This window comes from Rattus rattus, chromosome 5 (assembly GCF_011064425.1).
Source record: "Rattus rattus isolate New Zealand chromosome 5, Rrattus_CSIRO_v1, whole genome shotgun sequence".
Taxonomy (NCBI): domain Eukaryota; kingdom Metazoa; phylum Chordata; class Mammalia; order Rodentia; family Muridae; genus Rattus; species Rattus rattus.
The window spans coordinates 143,134,753-143,155,021 of record NC_046158.1 but is presented as its reverse complement, the minus strand read 5'-3'; positions in this window follow the sequence as shown (position 1 = coordinate 143,155,021).

Below are 20,269 nucleotides of genomic sequence, written 5' to 3'. Positions count from 1 at the left end.
AGTCCATCTGCTTCTCCTTCCCCTCTCCTTCTCCTCTCCTTCTCCTCTGTCACCCTGCAAGTATTCACTGTATCCCTATGCTTGTGTGGTCAGTGTATCAGTGTACTCATCTGTGCTCGTCCTAGGTCTTTGCCCAGGTTCAAAACCTAGACATCATTTCTCCCAGGAAGGCTTTCCTGAACTAGGTAGAAAGGGCTTCAATGACTCTCTCTCTCTCTCTCTCTCTCTCTCTCTCCTTATCTTTGTGTCTATGTGTTCATGTGTGTATTATGTACACGCGTACAGACATACATGACTTTATGTGTATGTGTGTGTCCTTGAGTATATATGTGCACCATGGGTATTCAGGAGCCCATGGAGGTCATGAAGGCAATAGATTCCTCCAGAACTGGAGTTACAGACAGTTGTGAGCTGACACGTGGATGCTAGAACTATACCTGGTTCTCTGCAAAAGCAGCAAGTGCTCTTAACTGTCTAGAGATCCACCCATAAGCTTTTGAGACTCAATTTCTCACTCAAATGGAGCTCGCTGACCAGGCAAGGCTGGCCAGCCAATATGCCCCAGGGAGCCTCTGCTTCTGACTCCCCAACACTGGGGTTGCATATACCTACCCCTATGCTTGGGTTTTATGATCTGGGGTCCAAATTCAGGTCCCCACTCTTGAACAGCAAGCACTAACTGACTGACATCTCCTGGTCACTCAGATTCTAAAAGATGTTAAACCTCAGGAATTTAGGGTCTTGTTTTCCATCTGTCTCCCCTTCTAGGCTAGGAACCCTTTGCCAGCTCAGACTACTTTTGTTTTTGAATCTCCAGAGCTTGGCACAAAATGGGCACCAAATAATTGTTTAATTTGTTACTAGAAAAAAATGCTTCCAGAGGGCTAGGTCTCTCCTGGCCACCGCTACATAAAGCAATGTCTGATCCATGGTGGGTGCAAAGTTCACAGTTGCATGATGGCTGTGTGGATGATTACATGGTTCAAATATGGACAGTCTGGCCAGATGTTTGTGGGTGGGTGGTGGAAGGATGTGTGGGTGGGTGCACACGTGAGTGAGTGGAACAATGGGTAAAAGGCAAAACAAAAAAAGTGGGTGGTCAGTTGGTAAAATTGATGAACGATGTATGCATAGTGAAGTACAGATAAAATGCTTGTTGTCAGGAGAGTTGAACAGATATTTGGATGTTGGGTAGTTAGATGGGCTGACGGATGGCCATAGCCAAGTGGGTTCATGGAAGGCTGTCAGTAAAGAGGGTTGAATGGGCTGAAGCTGTGATTAGACACTGAATTGATAGATGAATTAGACAGCGAGTGTCCATATCAGTCTCCCTGGCCAGTAGGCTTTGCATTGGCGCCTTGAACCCAGGCAAAAGACCAGAAGTGCCTTCAGAAGCAACACCTGTGTAAAATGAGGAAAAAGCAATCACCAGGGATGGGGGTAAACCATGATAGAATCCTAACACAGGCCTTAGCCAATCCTAGGGGACAACTCTGGCGCATAGACATCTTCAAACTGTCCTCCCTTGAGGCAATTACTGTGAATCAGCCATTGGGTGCACATCTGATCTTAGCAAGGAATGTTGATCACAGACAAGCCCTGGAGAGAAACCCAATCATAAGCCCTACATCTTAACACTGGCAGCCTTTCGGGAGGTAGGGGGTAGCGGGATGTGCTTTCATTCACAAGGCTGGTCTCTCTGCACCACTTCAGTCCAAGTGATAGCCCCTCCAGGGTCATCAGTTCTGGTTGCTGCCTGGACTCATAGTTGCCCGCTCCCTTCTCTGCCACCCTTTCCAAATCCTACCTCCCTTGAGGAACACCTCTGCTTTCTAAGTCATTGAAGCTGTAGCTACAAGCTTGTTGCCCTGTAGTTCCGTAACAAGAAAAGTTACAGTTTAATGAGGTCATGGATATAACCTCTGACCCACAAAGCCCCAACATAGTCCCACACAAATGAGTCACTAGTAACAATAATGACCCCGCCCCTGGCTTCTGTACCCAAGCATGTCAAAGGTCAGTCACAATGTCACATGACTGCCAGAGCTTTAGCTGTCTGAGGAAAGATGGTATCCTATAAGGATATCCGGTCTATCAGGGTCTGGTCCATGAGCTGGAACCTTGGAAAACCATTCTTTCCCTCTATGTATTTGCAGCATCACAGGACACACTAGGTGACAGAACTGGTAAAATTCATGTGGCGTGGCCTTCCTCCTTTGCTGATGAACTCCCAACTCTAAATGTCCATGTCTGCATTTACCTGGCAGCTGCTCACCTCTGCCCAAGAGCCCACACATATTCTTACTTGGAGCCATTTTTCCCCCAAATAGAAATGAATGAGCAGGCGCACTCTCCAGAGCTCAGTCTTGAGGTGTTTTTGTTCAACAATATATCTCAAAGTCATTTCCACCACAGTGATGCTGGTGCACCAGTATCCACTCTATGTCCAAGTAGTCTGCTCATGAGACAGCCATGGTCCTTTCCTCTCCCCTCCTTGGAGGCAGGACTGTGAGCTAAGGTGGTAGTACTGGTCTACCTGAGGTAGAAACAAACTAAGAAATAGTTTTAAGATTGTGCTACTGGAAAAGAAATACGTGAAAGAAAGGCCTTAAGGTGAGCATGCTCCACGTGTCCAGAGGAAGGTAAGGGGCCTTGGGTGTGGCCAGCAACTAGCTCTCAGTGCAGGATGAGTGTCGGGATGTAAAAGGTGACTTGACTATGAGCCAGAGCTCCAGGTCCTGGAGAAGATGGCAAATGTTCCTACAGAAGCCCACCTCTCCCAATTTCCTGTTGGCTCCAGGAGGAGAAGCTGATGTTGCTTCTGCTCTGTGAAGGCATGAGCATCCAAATGTGGTAGCAGGGGAAGAGAAGATCCCAGGCCTCTCTCCAGTGTCCTCCACCGCAGAAAGCCAAAGGCCAAGAGGCTGCTTCCACACAACCCTTTACCCACCTTGCCCAGAATACTATGCCTTCCTGATCAAAAATGCTTTCCATTGGTGTGTGTGTGTGTGTGTGTGTGTGTGTGTGTGTGTGTGCGTGCGAGCTCATCTTTGTGTTCCTGTTGCGCATATGTGTTGGAGCAGGTGTGAGCATGGGTTGAGTAACCAAAGGGCAAGCTTAGGTGTCATTTCGGTTTTATTTTTGAGTCTGTAATTCACCCATTAGGTTAGGCTGGATATCCTGTGAGCCCCTGGGATGTGTCTATTTCTGCCTCCTCAACTCTGGAGTTATAAGCACATTCCATCTTGCCCAGATCCATTGGCTGCTTCTTAAAAGCAAGAGAAAAAGAAGAGGTGGGAAGTGGGGAGACCCACCTCCAGGCCTACGCCTCTCCAACACTCCACTCTTGGCTCAGGCTATTTCTTCAAATCCCCTGTCCAGAGTTCTCTCTGTGCCTCCTTCACTCCCTGCCTCCCAGTTCTCCTCATGCTGGCTTCCAGTCTTTGGGCTGAAGATCCAAACCACAAATCACATCCTAGGGGTGGAGCAGGGCCCTCCTGAGTGTGCAGACAGCTGAACAACCAAACAGTGACCTGGATCTCCTCAGCTGGCTGGAGACAATCTTGTATCCAGGGCTATGAAACCAGACGTCCTTTATTGTGAGACATTCAGCTCCCGAGGTGGCTTGGCCAAAACAAACCATCTTTGTTTAATTTTTGAGGATGTTTCCCATGAAAGAGGCAGCTGCTTGTGACCATTCCTGGGGGGCTGGAACCCACAGATCTGGAGTCCAGCACCATAACCGCCTCTGCTTGCCTTGATGGAAAATGTCTATGCAGACACAGTGTTGGAGAATGGCAACACACAGTAATGACAGGCCAGACCACCAAGAATTGGGAACAATGGCCAGTCATTCCTAAGCTTATGACCCTCCACCCAACCCCTGCCAGCAGCAACCACCAGTACTGGTCTCACAGGTGCCTGTACAATAGGTTCTGGAGACCTACCACTTCTATGTGTCCTTGGGGACAGTAAACCAATGTGTCTTGTTAGTAAATACCATCCAAAAGGTTTGGGTCACTCCAACGTGACTGGTAATGGTGTTGGCAGGAAGGTGGAATAGGCAAGGGATGCTATTATCCACCAAGGTAAAACTGAAGACTGTTTCAGTTCCTACATCCTCAGAGGACTTTGAACGTGAGCTCCATGTGTTCTCTCTGCCTGTATGTGTTATGTTAGTGAGTGCACCTGCAGATGTGTCTGTATAGGTGTGCATGTAGACACCACCTGGTCGGCCCCAGGTGTCTTCAGTGATTTCTCACCTGTTTTATCAGACAGCCAATCACTGAGCCTGGAACTCACCAACAGCTAGACTGGCTGGCCAGCAAATCCCAGGGATCCTCCTACCTCTACCTCCCCAGTGCTGGGATTACAGAAGCACTTGCCATGCCTGACATTTTTTATGTGGATACTAGGGGTCTAGGTACAGGTCCTCAATTCCGACGTCAGGAATTGTAGTGACTGAGTCATCTCCCATCTCTTAGAACTGGCAGCCACTGAGCAAGGACGGGTCTTAGCTTGTGGTACCACAGTCCAAGGTTTGTATTGCCAGTGTTGAGTAATGAGGAGAATGCTGTTCATGCAATCAACAGTTATCCACTAAGCACTGAGCAGGCTCCTGGCCCTTCTCACCACAGCTGAGGAGGGTTCCTGGTATCTCTACGGCTCTGCAGTCTGACTCCAATTGATAATCTCAGTCCTATTGGGCCACTCCTCTCTACTGCAGCCACTCCAGACTTCTTGATCTTTCTTTAAAAAAAAAAACAAAACCAAGAGCTAGGCTTGGCATGGTAGTATATGCCTATAGTCTCAGTACTGTGAGTTCAGGGCCAGCATGATCTACACAGTGAGTTTTAGATGAGCCATGGCTAAACACAAAAGCCTTCTCCTTCCTTAAGGGCCTTTGTGTTACTGAACCCCTGGCTTGGACGTCTTTTTCTCAGAGGTTCCTCTGACGTAATTTTGCTGCTGGCGTCATTCCCACCCTGTACATCCAGTCAGAACAAGAGCCTAATGCTTCCCCTGCCCTCGCCCCTCACACCCTACATGAGCATACCTTCTCTTCTTAATACCGTCTCCAGAGTAGGCCTCACTTGCTAGCTGGACTTCCACGTCCCCACCTGAATAGATCCTTAGCAAAGGGACCTCCTCAAAGTCGGGTCTCGGGAGGAAGGACAGTTCTTTCTTTAGGACCCCTGAGCAGCACAGACCCCCCAAAGCCCCACAAGCCATCTGGCTTGGAAATATTGTGTTCTAGGGATGGGCTCTGAATGAATAAATAAGATACCCAAGAATGGACGGGATCATGTTCAAGCCAAAGTTATTGAAGAAATTGTTCTAGATGACCGGGATCCCCATACCTGAGACCCATCCAACTCATTCTGACAGGTCTTATGTGGCCTGCCTGCCCCTCCCTTCCTCCCTTCCTCCCTTCCTCCCTTCCTCCCTTCCTCCCTTCCTCCCTTCCTCCCTTCCTCCCTTCCTTCCCTTCCTTCCCTCCTGTCCATCTTTCCTGAGGATTGAACCTAGGCCAGGAGTTCTATCACTGATCTACATTCCTAAACCACGTCTTAGTCTTTCGCTTTGAAAGAGAATTTCATTAAGTTAGCCAGGCTGCCCTTGAACTTGGCAATGCCCCTGCCTCGGCCTTCAGGTTAGCTGAGGCGGTAGAATTTCCATGACAGACCATGATGCAGTCATTCAAGCCAATTTCTGAGGACAGGCAACAGTGGTTGGCAGCTGAGAGAAGCAAAAAGCTTAGGCCTGTGTTTCTGGCCCTCCTCTAGGTGAACTGGGAGTGAGCTGAGAGCAAACTGTAGCACCCCTCGGGAGTGTGGCTGAGTCCAGGACCAGAGACTCATTAAATTCCCAATTAGATCTCTCCACCTTTCAGTGACTCCTGTTTAAACCACTGAAGGAGCTAAGAAGCCTCGGATGTTCCCAGGCACGGCTAGCAGGCACATTCTTCCTGGTTTATACCAGCTCCTCCACTGAGGTCAGACATTTGCATTTTGAGGACTTTCTGGAGTGGTCAGGCTTGGGACTGAAGAGAACTTCTATGTCCCTCCCTCAGTCTCACTGGGTCCACTTTCCCGACAGCTCCTCTCTTACCATCCCTGTGAAGAACATCTTAATTTAAGTTTGTGTTTAGGGTTGGCGCTTCGAAAGAAGAGTTAGCATAATTTTAATTTATACTATCATAAATCCAATTTGCCAGTTCAGGCGGTTAATAACGTTGGCTGCTGGAACTGCATGCTCCTGTTGCCTCCCCGAGGGTCCGGCTGTTCCTCACTAGGGCAGGGAGGGATGAGTAACAAGGCAGAAGCTGCCACCATGGACCGGCACGTTGAGGGGGAGTTGTGGATCATCTGGGCTCTTGCAGGATGGAGGTCTGGTGAGAGCTGATGATGTTCAAGGTCTGAGGCACAGCAGGCTTCACATCAACCCAGCGGATTTATTTGCCACGCATCAGTCTGTTCCAAACTATTCCCTCAGCATGTGAAGTTTTGAAAATATTAAGCAAGAAATGTGAAGGTAGGAAAGGTAGCTGAGTTGGTAACGGGCTTGTCAGGCAAGCATGAGGAGCTGAGTTTGGACCACTGGTACCCATGTAGAAACTAGGTGTGGTGGTGGTATTCATCTGGGACCTCAGTACTGAATAGAGTAGTCAGAGACCACCAATACCAGGGCCTTGCTGGCCAGCTAATCCGAGAAAACAAATAGCATACAGGGTGGTGAAAAGCACTAATGGAAGACACCAGTCACTGACCCCTGACCTCTGACCTCTGCCCTCCATATACACATCCACATTCACATGTGTATACCACACACTTACAAAAGAGAGAGAGAGAGAGAGAGAGAGAGAGAGAGAGAGAGAGAGAGGTTAAAGGAAGGGCAAAGAGTCAATACCATCGTGTCATAGCCCAGGACCTACTGGTAGATCCTTAAGATGGGGTCAGGACTTCCTGGACAGAACCACCTAGCTCCACCCCACTCTGCCTTCTGAGTTGACATCTAGAGAGCTGCACCTGTGGATAAAGATGATGCTTGACTACTTTGTTTCACTTGGGCAGCACATTTTATTGTTTAATTCTAGGGTTGAAAGCGATCGATAGATTGATGAAGGCCAAATGCCCTTGCAGTTGAGCAAAAGCACAGCAGAGCTTTCTTGACCAGAATGATGATGGCCTTGTGGACCATTGATTCATGTAGCCCTCCCTGAGTGTCTACACTGAGTAAGGTGTTTGCTCTTTCCCAGCCTGACCTCCCAGGCTCAGTAAGCAAGCGTTCTCCGCAAGTAGGCACTAAACATTTCTTAAGGCTCTGTCTCTGACCGACATGATGGGTGTTCACACTCAGCAGCCTCAATGGATAGAACAGAAGCCTAAGCAGAGGGGCCAGATGCCAAGGGCTCCACAAAAGACTGTCAAGAGACGATCTACCAGTCAGTTGGTTGATTTGTACATATTACTCAGTGTCCTATGGTTGTATTACTCCCTCCCTAAGTCAGTCCATGAACCCTGTGCAGTGAAAAGCTCCATCAAAGGAGATTTCCACAATTTGAGACTCTCTGGGATCAGGGAAAGTCAGCTGCATTGGATGCTAAGGGGTTCAAGGCCTGGCCAAAGCAGGGAGAAAAAGAGTTTGGAAGACAAATCAGCAGAGAGGATTGTGGGGAAAATGGGTGGGGCTGTACAATGTCAGGGGCCAGTGACAGTGGAGGGGCCATTTGAGGCATCACCTGGCTCTGTCTCATATGGATAGACCCTGCAGGTTCTACTATGTCCACCTCTGAGCTTATCCCCCAGGGCTACTGTGGGGCTCTGGTAAGAAGAGAGAGACTGCCAACTCTCCAGGAGATCACAAAGCAGTCAAGAGTTGGGGATGTTGGGTTGGGGATTTAGCTTAGTGGTAGAGCGCTTGCCTAGCAAGCGCAAGACCCTGGGTTCTGTCCCCAGCTCCAAAAAAAAAAAAGAAAGAAAAGAAAAGAAAAAAAAGAAGAGTTGGGGATGTGGGTTGGGAAGATAGCTATCATACAAGCACAAGAACCTGGTTTGATCCTCAGAACCCAAAAAAGCTGGGTATAGTGGTACCACTCAAAATCCCAGCACCAGGGAGGCAGAAACAGGTGGATCCTTGAGGCTCGTGGGCATGTGAATTCTAGACCGGTGAGAGACTCTGTCTTAAAAATAGATCAAAACACCAAAGGCTAAAGGCAGGCAGGCACTCATGCATGCACACATGCACTTGAGCGCACACACACACATACACACACACACACACACACACACACACACACAAAAGTAAAGAGTCCCACAAACAAACAAACTGAAGTTAGATATACTAGGGGTGTATCCTGGGTGGTAGAATGTTTGCCGAGCATGCACAAGACCCCAGGTTCAATCCCCCAGGAAAACCTCCATTAAACCAGAGATGGTGTTAGACAGGACAAAGGTTGGGTAGGAGAGAAAAGTATCCAGAAATGGAAATGTGTAGCCGAGGCCAGCCCAACCATCCACTGAGGCGTTGGGCTGTCTATTGGAGGCCCAGACCCAGCTGCAGCCCTGCAGGCTTCTTAGCAATTAAAGCATTCCATCAATCACCTGGGCGGCTACCCACACCCTCCCAGGCAGGCTCCAGGGTACCTGTCTCTCCATAAACAAAATTCCACCACAGATAATGCAGACCCTCCTCTGCCTCCGTATATTGCTCTGACAGCAATCCCAGGGCTGAGAAATGGCACGTATAACTTTCTCCTTATTAGGCAATAAAATATCCAGAAGTGTTCCTGTACGCAGAGCAATTCCATATGTGTCAACTGCGGCTTCACAATAACCTGAAATTATTCTTGCCTTCCTCTCTGCCATAAACTGCATAAAACATGTACATTTTAAGTACAGACATTGGGAATACAGAATTCACTAACAATGGTGCCTTTGCATGTACAGTGGGTTTAATTTAAAGTGAAAAACATTGACAATGGATCTAGCAGAACAAGACGAGTTTTCTTTCAGATTGCTGAGTGCTTAAGGGTTATCTACATTCAGTAACGTGCTCAGATTGTAAGTTTACAGCGCTACAAATTCTGCTGTGTGTATATCCACCCGGCCACCGACCTGACCATGGGTCACCAGCATGTCCAGCCTAATAACACTGTGAAGCAATGTTCTCATAGACAACACTGAGCCAGCGGAAAGCCTTCTTCCCTCCCCTGGCAACTTCATTGCCTCTCTCCTCTGCCTATCCAAGGCAAATGATTCCGATGTGATAATTAATTCTTCCTCCTCTTCAATTCCTCAAAAGATCCAGCTGTGCTTGCCTGCATCCGGATACTTCTACTCAACGTAACGTCTAGAAACTCATGAATCTGCTGTGCTCGTGCTAATATTTTCTCCTGTTGTCCCTCAGTCTACTTAGCGCCCTAGAGTTGTGGCCGCTTTGTTCCTCTCCGTGGATTCTGAGAGTTTCTACTGCTGTGTGTCCTTGCTCTTTCTAAGTCTTGTCACTCTTGTTCAGATGGAATGATATCCCTCTGAGGTTCCATGTCTGGGGAGAAGTGGAATTGGTAGGTAAAAGTCTGGGCTGCAGAAGCCCCAACATCCCTATTGAAAGGACAAGACAGCCAACTCCTAGGGGCCTGGGGTCTTCCTTTATGTCTTTGTCACATAGACACGTTTGTGGAGAGTGGACTTCTCTGACCAAGATGGCAGCCTCCTGGCAAGAACAGCATCACAGCTATGGTGCAGGAGGTTACTGCGAGTGATCCAAGATCCTCGCAGTTCTCTTCAACACAGGATGGATCATGACAGATACCCCTGAGCTGCCTAGAGTCTGCTGCTTGTCTCCAGCAACACCTAAAGATGTCAAGCTTTTTTTTCCCCCTAGGTACAGGGGAAAGGTCAGGCCAGGCCTAGCCTCATTCAGAGGAAAGCATGGCATATCTCTAGACCTTTGCAAAGGGCTGTGGCTTCCTTCTGTTCCCACAAAAGACATCCCATGCTTGTTTAAGAGCCATCAGTTGTGAAGTGAGGATGGTAATGGAGATGCCGCTAATCTCTTCTCAATTACTTAATGCACATTGGACTCACTCCCTCAAGCCATAGACAGTCCACGGAGGGAGAAACGGGCACACCAGAGACGAGCTTGTCTGAGCTCTCCCAGGTGGCCACCTGAAGAAGAAAGATGAAATGAGGCGGAGTGGGCTCCAGAAGGGAAGGTGAGTTTGTGGTGTTAGTGATATCAGATGAAACAAATCCAAATGTGGGAAGGGAACATCCATCTACATGGGTGTAGGAATGCCAGTTTGTCTGGTGGGACTTGAGAGGCTGATGGAGGGAAAGAAGCTGGCAGAAAGAGGATGATGTGGGGAGGGCGTGGCCTGCCTAAGGACTGAGGGCCAAGTCGGAGAGGAGACTGGAAGTGTCGTCCAGATCAGAGTCTCCTGCTAAGCAACCACAGACAGCACTTTCTTGCTCGTCCGTGGAGCGTTGCATGTGAGTGAATTGTGTATCCATGCAGACCACGTGTGAAGACTGCTGTGCTTCCTGTATGTAGCTCTATCTGATGCCCGTCTGTCTGCACCTTGGTTTCCTCAGACAGCTTCCTGTTCAAGCAGAGGAGCTGGACCGGCTCCTGATGATGACCCGTGGCTGTGCGTGAAGAACAACCCTTCACGGAGGTTGCTGCACGCCTGGGCTTTTTTGGTGTTTTCTGTGTCTGTGGACAAGTGTGAGGCATGGCGTGGAGCAAATCCCCAAAAGAGGAGTCCCCAAGTCCAAGGGCGCTCCACTCTGAGTTCAGGGAACACCACTGAGGCTCTCAGGAGCTCTTCTCTGCTCCCCTCTGCAGAAGTCAAAGACTGTTTCTCCCTCAGAGAGAGCACAGGGTGTGGTCAGCCTGAAGGATGCTTCAATTGCACCATCGGTGGCTCATTTGCACTGCTCTCATTATGAGGGGATCAGAGCACCCCTTCTTGTACTTTAACAGCCAGCTGTCATTTCCTTCCCTGTGACTTGACTGTTCTCATCTTTGACATTGTCCAGTCATGCCCCTGGGTTCCTTATAGGAGGCCCCAGGGAGTGGGCTTTAAGTGGGGTTGGGGAGTCCTACAAGGATCTGCAGGAGTCTTAGCCCCTGATACCAACTCTGCAAGCAGTTCTCTATGCAATCTTTCTGAAACATTTGACCACTTTCAAGTGTGCCTTTCTTCTAGAAGAGAGGTTGGGTCAGGTCATCCTAAGAATTGATGTATCCTTGGTTATCACACAGACAGTGTGGCTGGCAGTTCGCTATCTCCTGAGAAGGAAATGGACCTGTGCTTCAGAAGAAAGAATTTAATTTAGATACTGTGGAGGACTTCCTGATGTCTCAGGATATTAAATTCCAGAATGAATGAGGCAGTCCAAGGCAGAATGTCTTTCTAATGCAAAGACCTTTGAAAGCAAGATGACTCATTTGTCTTCCTGGGAAATTGTCTAGTTCTGGCCATGAGATGGGAGTTGGAGCTAGTCTGGACTTGGGGTCTTTGCAGGGTTCCGTGTGCAGCGGGCCCAGCTGTGCCCGTGACCGTGGACTGGCTCTCCCAAGTTCTAATCTCAAGACTTGGCTCATTGTGAATGTTAGAAGCAAGAGGTACTGTCGAGCCTAACTTAATGAATTACTGAAATTAGCATTATTGAAAAGATGAAGCACCGGGGGAAATGCTGATTTTAATCAATAGTTCAAATGAGCCCAAGAAAGATCATCAGAACTCAGCAAAGTCATAGAGAAAGTTGCCAACAGCTCTGTACACCTGGTCTTCCCAGGGCACAAAGTGTTCCGAGCAGGCAGTGAAGTGGTATCCTCTTGATAGAGCTCACCGATGGCTTCTCATCGTCATTATCAGCACACGAGTGGCAACGGTTAGTGTCCCTGACAACTCAAGGGCCAATGAGTAATGTTCATTCCTAATGCACAGGATGGCCTCTTGTTTTCCAGAATTCTAGACTATTAGCAATTGGAAGGAACTTGGATTATCTAATATGCCCTCCATGACTGGGGAAGAACCTTCCACAAGTCAAAGGCTGTCTCCCAACCACCTCTGACCCTGAGGAGCTCCTGTAATATCTACCAAGCATCCTTGAGATGCTAATCCTTCTTTTTCCACCTGAGGAGCCTGTGATACGGTGGAAGGCAGATGTGACTCCTGCCCGCAGCAAGCTTGCAGTCTCCTGCAGGGAAACTATCAGGCAGTTCCATCCCTGCTGACCCTGTAAGCAGCAGGCCCCAGGATGGCGGCAGGAAAGGGACATCAGGTCTTCAGAGTTGTTCCAGCAGTACATTTTCCTGGTACTTGGACTAGGTCACCGTATCTTCCATGAGTGACTTTAAAGATTTCCTGGAGACTTTGTGCGTGGAGGAGCAAAGTGGACCATTGGGTGTATCACTTAGAGTCTAAGGCACTTGGGTACCTTGAGATACACCCCCAGGACATCTGCAGCCTCTGTTATCATGAAGAAAGCCCAAAAGAGTAGGGAACAGAGATACCCCAGAGCCCACTTCAAATTGATCTGTGGAGATCCAGGAAGGCCCAGGAACTGTGCTCAGCCAGGTCTCTGTCTCTCTCTCTCTCTCTCTCTCTCTCTCTCTCTCTCTCTCTCTCTCTCTCTCTCTCTCTCTCTCTGTTTCTGTCTCTCTCTCTCTCTGTCTCTCTCTCTCTCTGTCTCTCTCTCTGTCTGTCTCTCTGTCTCTCCCCCCCCCTGTGTGTGTGTGTGTGTGTGTGTGTGTGTGTGTGTGTGTGTGGCCTTGAGGCTGGGGGTTTCCAGATTCAGTTAGGCTGGCCGGAAAGATCTTACATAAAGATCCTGTGCAAAGGGAAAAATACCATCATGCCTAGTATTCTTACTCGGTTCTGGGGCATACCCTGGGGCTTATGCTTGTAACGGAAGAACTCGATCAACTGAGCCATCTCCAGCCTCCAGGGTTGTTTTGGGCCACAGCTGCAGGTGGTAGAAGTCCTGTGCTCAGGCCCAGGAAGCTAGAACACAGCAAGGAGCCTCCCCGGTCCTACAGAGATGTGTCTTTGTACTCTGGGGTGCAGATACAAGGTGGGGTGACTTCCTAGGGGGCTGTGCTGTAAAGAATTTGTCAACTCCCACTAGGCAGGAAAAGGACACAACACAGCTCTGACCCACCAGGTGCCCAGACGCTCAGCTCTACCTCTCTGATACCTGAAACCCACCCTCTCCCCTGGAAAGATGAGCCAGCCAATGAGTCTATGTCTGGTGGCAGAGTAACCCACCCTGCTTCTTCCGAGCTGATGCCTGCTGCAGTTAGCATGCCTGTTACAGCACTACTTGGTTTGCAGCCCTTTCTGTGGTCAAGGGTTTACTTTTGTGAGGAAAACATTAGGTACTTACATAAATCAATAAAGAGTGGTTATGATGGGGCTTAGTGGTGGTTGGGTGGTGGTACCACACAAACACCTGTGACCCGAACTTGTTTCCTCTTGTAAAGCCAACGTCATCCTGCAGCTCCTGAGGAGAGAGAAACAAATTGTTCCCGGAAGACTTCTCCATGATTTATTGATCAGTGTTTTGGAAACCGAATTAATTGCAAAATGTTCTATCGAGTAGCTCACTTCCAGCACTGAAGATTCTGGCACAGGGAGGTTGGGAGAATGCGACAGGGGCATCTCTCAGAAGTGGTCTCTTCCGGAAAGAAACAGAGCCCACGCACTGGGGGCTGATGCCTGATGGGCTGATGGGTCACATGCTTGTCTGCACAAACCAAGCTGTCTGAGTTACCAAGGGATCAGAACAGGAACAAGACTGCAACCATGCTGTGTGCTCCTGTGTGTGTGTGCGTGTGTGTGTGTGTGTGTGTGTGTGTGTGTGTGTGTGTGTGTGGAGTGTGTGTGTGTGTGTGTGTGTGTGTGTGTGTGTGTGTGTGTGTCTGTCTGCATCTGTCTGTCTGCACAGGACTTGTGGGTGCTGGGAAAGGGGTTCTCTGTTTGCCCACAGCTGGAGTCCAGCAACTAATCAGAATGGCTCAATCACTGCTCCTCAGAGGACAGGATCTTCTTCGGCCAACAATGAAGGGCCTTTTTTAGCAGGCTTGAGAACCTATGATCAGATTTGTGTTGAATGGTCCCCCATGCTCCCAAGGCCTCCCTGCTTTGCCCTCAACTAGCCTTCAGATCTCTTTCTATGGTAGAGCCTACCATACTCCATTCCCGTTGACTTCAAAGGCCTGTTTCTTAGGACAGGTTTCAGCCTTTCATATGGCCCTCCATGTGTGGGTTCTCAGCTGAGACTAAGACCTCAAACCTGGACATTGTTCTGGCTCCTGGAACTTCCTGCACCTCCAACAAGATGTTGACCCAACTTTTTTCCATGCACATATATCTTCTATCACACTGACCCCAGGGGAAGAAGTAAACCAACTTCCTAGTATCCTGAAGTGGATTTTCCCATGACCAAGGATTAGAATATGCAGGGGAAGCAACAATCTAAGCCCCCAGTGTACTCATCCCCTCCTGGGTGGTTGTATATAAAACCTCATTTTAGAGTACAGAGCAAGCTTAAGGGATCCAGGAAACAGGCTCCTGGGGCGACCATTGCATATGCAGGCCTGGTTAGCTGCAACCAGCAGTGTGGCAGTGTTCCCTAGAAGTAGCCAATTCTGGGTCTTCTTACCCCCACAGGCTTTCTGGAAGACTTCCTTTAGCTGTTCCAGTTGTCCCATGGTATGGGGCTGTCCTTGCAGCCCTAGAGTCACAGTGGCAGTGCAGGTGCCCAGACTTTGTTGAAACATCTCTCAGCTTCACATCGTCCCCGAAGATCTTTTGTAGAGGATGTTCTGGTGTTCTTAGGAATGCTTCCCGCAAGGTTAAGAAGTCACCTCACCCCTCCCACACCACTTCCCAGCTCAGAAGGAATCATCTTCCTACCAGTGACTGCTTTCCTATCCCTGGGATCAGTAGTCAGAGATGCTATGGCATGACTCTTCCTGGGGAAATAGTAAGAAATCTATTTTCCAGGCAGACCATGTGTGCCTGTAATCCCTGTACTCAGGAGGCAGAAGCAAGTGGCTCTCTGTGAGGTTGATGTCATCCAGATCTATATAACAAGGTCCAGGCCAGCTAGAATACTATGTAAAACCCCTTGCCTCGAAAGAAAGAGAGAAAGAGAGAGAGAGAAAGAGAGAAAGAAAGAAAGAGAGAAAGAAAGAAAGAGAGAAAGAAAGAAAGAAAGAAAGAAAGAAAGAAAGAAAGAAAGAAAGAAAGAAAATTGATTTACTCAGAGAAGGACCAGAAGAAGGGATTTTGTCCAATTCCAACCTTGTGAGCCAACGAGTTCAGTGGAGTTACTTACATGATCAAGAACATCTCATAGGCAGCTACACTCAGAAGTCCCTCCCTGATGGCTATTTACCTCTTTCACATCCTTGTGAGATCCTCTGAAAGCTTCCTGAGAGTCTGTGAGCTGCCCTCCACCTCCACAAGGATCTTGTGAGGGCCTCCTGAAGGTCATCATAGCCACTCTGCTTCAAGACAGCCGTGGACACATCCAACCTGGAGGAAACAGTCACACGCCAGAGAGAGATGGAGAAGCCTAAAGAGGAGACTGAATGACATGGGGTTGCCGATGCGGCAGACATGTGGTCATCAGCCCCTTTTGTTTCTGTCCTAAGCAGTACTAGAGATGGTGGGGCAAGCACGGGTGATACCCCAGCACATCCTCACACAAAACAGAGTGCAGGGAAAACCAGCACCTTGGCTAGCTTACAAATGGAGAACCAGATTCAGGTTGAGTGTATGCCTTGGTGGCCACGAGAAGGCCACGGGTCACACACAAAGGACACTGGTACAGTCAGAACAAATGAACTGTCCTCTCTGAGAAGGACAGCGGCAGGTGTCAGTGCCCATTCATTCGTGAAGCTGGGCTTTGGCCCATCAGATTCAGAAAGAGGTGGATACTCTGAGGACTTTGACTCTGTTAAGTTATCTTCAGAGAGCGCACATCTCCCTTGGGATGTGAATTACATTCCGGTGAACTTTCTGGAGAGTTGTGTGCTCTTTCCTTTAGCACAGTGGATAACGGCAGTTTATCTCCATTGTTAGAGCCATCCAGGTACCTCGGTGGCCACCATATGCTCTCTCAGACCAAGATCTGTGCAGTGTGGAAAATTCTGTATACTTCTTTCTTTCTACCTGCACTGTCCTCAGGCTTCCTTCCCTATGTGAGGAGATCTTAAAATTTGTTCAGCTCTCAAGATTCTGCCTCCACAGCTGGTATTACCACACCACAAATCGTCACCAAACCCATACGTATCTCACCGACCCAAACAGTGGGACACTCTACAGAGAGTCATTGGGGAAGCAGGTTCAGAGCGGATCTTGCCTTTTCTTCTCTCTTCTTTGTTCTCTGTGGCTGTTTTACTTTGCTTTTTTAGTATTTACTTTTACTATTTTTAATTGTACACCTATGGGAGAAGGGTATCAGCGTGAGTACAGGTGCCCCCAGAGTCCAGAAACAGGTATCTAACTCCCTCGAGCTGGAGTCACAGGCTGTTCTGAGCTGTCCGCTGTAAGCACTAGGAACCTAATTTGGGTCCTCTACGAGCACAATCAGTACTTTCAACCACGGAGCCATCGTCAGCCCACTACAGCTTCTTTTCGCCTTTTAAATGTTAATTAGTTATCAAGTCCCCCAAATCTGACATGGTTCCAAAAGTTAACAGTGAAGTCTTGCTGAGGCCCGGAGAAAGAAAAAAGAAAACACAACACAAGCTGGCTTAAGTCCACCCCAGATATTATTAGATCATGGATCTGAAACTCCAAGCGGTAGACTTCCTTCGGACATGGACGGACCTAGGTGTTCCGGTGTCATTGACAGGACTCTGGGAGGAAAACAGATGCAGAATCAGCTCTGCTAGAGTAATCCGGTTACATGCCCATCCCTCAACCCAGTCGTGTGCTCAAGACCATGCAAGCTGACCCAGAGACAGGCTGCAAGGCCTACCAGGTCCTGTGCAGAGCTCAGGGAAGTGTGTGCTGAGCTACCTCCACAGAGTCCTGTGCAAACCATGACACTGTCTGCAGACGACGAAGAGGGGCACAGAGCCATTTAAGTCACCTGCCCAAAGGCACAGTAAAAAGGTTGAGGGGATGACTCCAGCCCTGACAGAGAGCCTTGTATCATTCTCCATCCTTAGTGTTTTCTCGCTTTCTTCTGTTCATGGCTCCCCAAGAGAACACACAGCCACACACAGTAGGTCTGAAAATACTTCACAGTCAAGTGCTTGGGTGACTGTTTATTTACCCAGGTTTGCAAGACCTGGATAAAGCCCAATGGAAAAACACATCAATTTTTCTCCTGCAAATTATTTTTGTTAATAAATGATATATAAGTTTATGCATCCTAATTAACCAAAAGTTATTTATTATAGCAATTAAAGTGAAGTCATGCAAATGACTGCAATTTTAAGTTTTTGACAATGTGATAAAGTCTGCTCATGTGTGTGTGCCTGCCTTGCTGAATCCCCTTGAAACCCAGCCAACATCCCTCAAAACCTGCAGTCAAAGGGTCTGGGGAGCCAAGTCTCCTGGGGATACTCTCAAAGGATACCCCAAACCTTTTTAGGGAGGGAATGAGCATCTTGTGATGCAGGAACACAAAGCCACTAGACCCACAGCCTGTCCAGAAAGAAAGGGTGGGGAATCATGGGTGTACACTATGGACACCTCAGCAGGGGCTGGGATCTTGCTGCCTTCTGCACTTACTGCCCAAGCTTTATCCTTTGACTTGTAAGGTCAACCTTAAATGTCCCCTCTTTGCATGCCAGTGTTTATTCATTTGTCTGTGCAATCATCCATCTGTCCAGTCATTCATCTTCCACCCAGCTGCCTGTCCATTCATCCATCCACTGACCATCCATCCACTGACCATCCATCCATCTATCTGTCAACCGTTTATCCATCATCTATACATACAAACTGTCTTAGTCAGGGCTTCTATTCCTGCACAAGCATCATAATCAGGAAGCAAGCTAGGGAGGATAGGGTTTATTCAGCTTACACTTCCACATTGCTATTCATCCCCAAAGGAAGTCAGGACTGGAACTCAAGCAGGTCAGGAAGCAGGAGCTGATGCAGAGGTCACAGAGAGGTGTTACTTACTGGCTTGCTTCCCCTGGCTTGCTCAGCTTGCTTTCTTATAGAACCCAAGACTACCAGCCCAGGGATGGCACCACCCACAATGGGCTCCCACCCTTGATCACTAATTGAGAAAATGCCTTACAGCTGAATCTCATGGAGGCATTTCCTCAAGAGAGGCTCCTTTCTCTGTGATAACTCCAGCTTGTGTCAAGTTGACACACCAAACCAGCCAGTACATACACATACATACATACATACATACATACATACATACATACATACATATACCATACACCTGCCCCATCCATCTACACACATACATTCTATATTTCCAAGCACTCATTTATCCATTCATCCATCTTTTTTCATTCTCTTTTCCATCCAAAACTCACCCCCCACCTATCATCCATCCATATATTCACTTCTCCATCCATCCATCTATCCACTCATCTATCCACTCATCCATCCATCTACCCATCCATCCATCCATCTATCCCTTCATCCATTCTTCCTCATATACATACATCCTACCAACAAACCCATCCACCCCACCCATCTGTACTATGTCAGCTTTCTTGGGAGCATAATTGTAGCTGACCTTTTGCTACTCTATGGGTTCTTCTTTCTTCCGTCCTTTTTCACTCCTTTTCCCCTACCCTTTCAACCCCCTAATACTAGGTAAGAGAGGAAAAAGATCCATGAATAAAGTCAGGGGTTGGAAGAGGGCGACATTATCATTAGACTATTTCCTGCTGGTTAGGGGCATCAAGGTCCTTAGGGCAAGTTTGATCTTCGCCATCAGGATATTTAATTTCTTCTTGTTGTTATTTCTTCTTTGCTCACAACTACTTAACAAACTACAACTAGCAATGCATCCTGCCTCTCAGGGCCCTAACATTTATGTACCCTCTAAAAAGTCCCCAGAATTCCAAACATCACACGACCGCATAAACTGTCCGCAGCTGGCAAAATCACACCTTTGCCAGAGCACAAGGCAAATCACTGTCAGCTGCTGTGGACAATCTGAAGCAGACCCATATCGCACTCCTGGGATTAAAAATGGAAGCATATTCTTATAAGATCTCTGTGCTTTATAAAGAAACTGAAGTTCTCATTACACATAATGACTATTGATAGATTGCTAAGAGGCTCCCAAGTTACACAGGCAGCCAAGAACTAGGGGAAAGAACACACACTGTCCCCTGGAGAGTGGTGCCTTGCCTAGGCCCATAAAGATCGCCATGGCAACTGGGAAGAGCGTTGATCCCTTCCCTATGTGAAAAAATGAAGGTGGAAGAATGGAATGGAAGAAAGATATAGACAGAGGGAAACGAAAGGCCTTTTAGAGAAATGGGGCCATGAATCAAATGAATGAACCTGGGCGAGGTTTGTATTTCATCACGTGTCCCTGTGGGTGGAGGCTGGAGTGTGTAGCAGTAGTGGATAAATGTTAAATTATAATTTCTAGACGACAACAATAATTTTCCAGCCAAGTATTGCATAGGGTATACTTTTAAAAATTCATTGTTCATTTAAAATTCAAACTTAATTAAACTCTGTTTCCTCTCTTGCCTTTTCCTCCCTCCCATCCTTGTTTCCTCCCTCCTCAGCCCTAAGGCCACAGACAAACCCAGATACTCCCTCTTATGAGTAGGGTGGCCTCGAGTGGGTGGCTTGACCCCTTTGGGGCTGACCTTTGCCCTTTGTACAATGTGTATAATGCCAATGTCCCACGGTGACTGGGCCTATTGGACGGGACTCTAGGGCACCACAAGGGGCTTAGGGGCTGTGGACTGCAAGGCACAGGCTTCTGCCAGGAACAGGTTGTACTTAACTTCAATATGCCTGTGGGATATTGGGACCTCAGGGCCAATCACAAGCTGTTGTCTGTCCGGGGATGTCCGCAGGATGAGACAGGAAGTGCTTGCATGTGTGATCCAGTGTGGGACAAGCACTGTGCAGATATCCAGCCTGACAGGTTCAGGATCACCCCGTTGGTTTTCAAGCTATTCTGACCCCAGTTTCTTCTTCTCAGGACCAACTCACCCTCATTCACCCCTGCAGCGACTGTATCTGCCAATGGTCCTGGTGAGCATTGTGGGTAGAAGATAGAAACTTGTTGTATTTTAA